Consider the following 2,500-nt stretch of genomic DNA (forward strand, 5'->3'; position numbering starts at 1 on the left):
TCAACCAGATAGCTATCGTTTGCGAGACGTTTTTCCACAACACATCGCGGGACGGGAGACAACGCTCTAGCGAGAGAACGGATCCCGGCATTCCCGGATTTTTTCACATCGGACCGCTCACATTTCCCCCTTCACCGTAAACACGGCGTCGCCGGGAAATCTCTCGATTTGCATCGAGCCGACTGCGTTTTGCAGACCCGTCGCCCGTTCCGAGGGCTGGGCCAGTGCGAGACTTTTATCGAGCCACCAATACTGCTTGGTTGCGTTAGCACTGCGCGTCGCCGCTGGCTTCACGCTACGGACACGTACTTTTACCTTCACTGGCGCGACCTGCGCGCCGAGCCCGCATTTTACCGGGAAGCTAGTCGGGAGACTGAGCCACGCACGGTCAGATCGGGCACATGTCGCTGGCTGCGAGGGAGCGCGGATCCTAGCGTCACATAGAGGCTTCACCGACACTCACCTCCACAATAGTAGATACAGACCGTTTTAACCGCCGTATTTCTGCCCATACCTCTAGTGTTAAACCGAAAAATCGGGTACATAGTCTCGGGGAGGACCGGGGTGCCGCCCCATGAGGGGAGCCCGCACGGAGGGCGCCGGGGGTGCCGCGACCCGGGGGGCGGCGCGGGGGTGTCGGGGCGCATCTACGGGGCTCACTCGCGCGGGCGCCACACTTCCGGGGGGCGCCCCAGGTGGGGTGCCAACTTTGGCGCCCCCGACTAAGGGGCCGCCCCCACTGCGGTTACACGCTTTACGACCACCCACCCGCGTTCCCCACCCCAGGGGGCATGCGAATCACCCGCCAGGGGCGTTCTGGGACCGAGGGCGCCGCTCCGGCACAAGGGGGAGCCAAAACGCCCCGAGTTCCCCCGCGGCCACCTCGACACCTGGGCGGGCGGCGAGGGGTGTCCTGCGATCGGGGTGGGGAGCTCTACCAGAATCACCCGCCAAACTTCACCGGGGGCGTCTCCCGGCGCCCCTGCGCTCGGGTGACGAACAGCGCCCCGGGCTATCCCGGGCGCCCTATGGCGTCCACCTTCGATCGGAAGGGTGATCTCGACTCGGGCTGAGGCGGGCCACAACAATCCGCGGTCACATCGGAGCCGTCCAGGCTAACGAGGCCCCGGCTCACGGGTAACCCATGGGGCTGGACCGGGAGTCCGCCGTTAAAGAAGAAAGAAATGTAGTGCAAACCAGAACCAGTTTTTTTTATTTATTTTATAACTCGACTAATAATCGTCACAAAATTATAAACTTGGTACCTACGGATAGCCCTGGGCCCAACCTAATACAGGATGTCCATAACTATGCGCTAATTAAATAATTAATGGGTATTAAGGTCGGTCTTAGTAAATTGCTATATAAAGTCTAAGACCAGAACCAGTATTTTAAATTTATTTTATAACTCGGCTCCTAATTGTCACAAAATTTAAAAATTGGTACCTATGGATAGCCCTCGGCCCTACCTAATACACCGTGTCCATAACAATGTGGTAATTAAATATTTACTGGGCGTTAGGGTCGGTCTTAGTAAATTGCTATATAAAGTCTATATAAAATTTTACGAATTTAAAAAAAAAATTCCTACCGTCAAAAATAGCGACGCCTAGACCACCACACCTGTTCTGACGTTAAATCCTACTTGCACACACGTGTGGGAATAGATTAGATATCATCTAGAGATAGAATTCCTAATTATTTAATTAAAATAGAGACTCTAGATTTAATAGTTGTGTCATAGTTACATTAAGTCGAATTAGCGAAGCGGAGGCGGGAACTAGATTCTAGATCTAACACTTCGATTGCGATGAAAAAAAAATAGCTTTATTTTAAGGCCGACAAGGCAAATACGGTTTAATTAATATTAAAGAAATAAGTCCGAACACCTACCTTAAGCGAATCATCTACACAACACATGACTAGAAATAATACACGTCCACACGAAGAGCGATTGAAACGGTGACTGCAACGGTGAAAACTTGTACGACGGAAACATGGCGCCTAGGTTATGCCTACTTCCGGTCTGATGAAAATTTTTAATTCATTTTAAATTTTGCGCTCTATTTCGTCCGCGCTTGTCCACTTAAACTCTACAGAAAAGATAGTCTATATAAAAATAATTCCTAGAAGACAATTTTATGAGAGATCACCCACATTTATTTACCCTGCCTGTCTACCTTAGGGTTAGAGTTTGAATTTTTCTAGATTCAAGCCAAATATGCCGTGTCGATTAAACGACGACGTACATAACAGAGCGAAGACAATGAATGGTTCCTTAATTAACTATAATTACGGTCCTAATACAACTACAATTCACCATAGTACTAATATGTATGTGTATTGTTGTTTTGGGAGTTCTGTCATTACATTTTAAATTATAAAAAAAACGGGTTTACGATACACTTCATTACGCCGCCGATCGTGGTTTTAGATTTAAATTTGGTCGGATTCGGTTTATTATTAATTTATATAATACTTTATACATACTTTAATTCAT

At 48.8% G+C, this 2,500-nt stretch overlaps 1 non-coding gene across 1 annotated transcript in view; it reads right to left on the reverse strand.

Annotated features, from left to right (window-relative positions):
* Nucleotides 1-11, reverse strand: part of LOC131934370 (small subunit ribosomal RNA) — a 1,846-nt gene extending 1,835 nt beyond the window's left edge. Inside the window, exon 1 of the ribosomal RNA XR_009385685.1 lies at nucleotides 1-11. This exon is cut by the window's left edge and continues 1,835 nt beyond it. This is a non-coding gene — a ribosomal RNA (small subunit ribosomal RNA).
* Between the last annotated feature and the right edge of the window lie 2,489 nt (nucleotides 12-2,500).

This window comes from Physella acuta, unplaced genomic scaffold, assembly GCF_028476545.2.
Source record: "Physella acuta isolate Inbredline_101_S28 unplaced genomic scaffold, ASM2847654v3 ptg002808l, whole genome shotgun sequence".
Taxonomy (NCBI): domain Eukaryota; kingdom Metazoa; phylum Mollusca; class Gastropoda; family Physidae; genus Physella; species Physella acuta.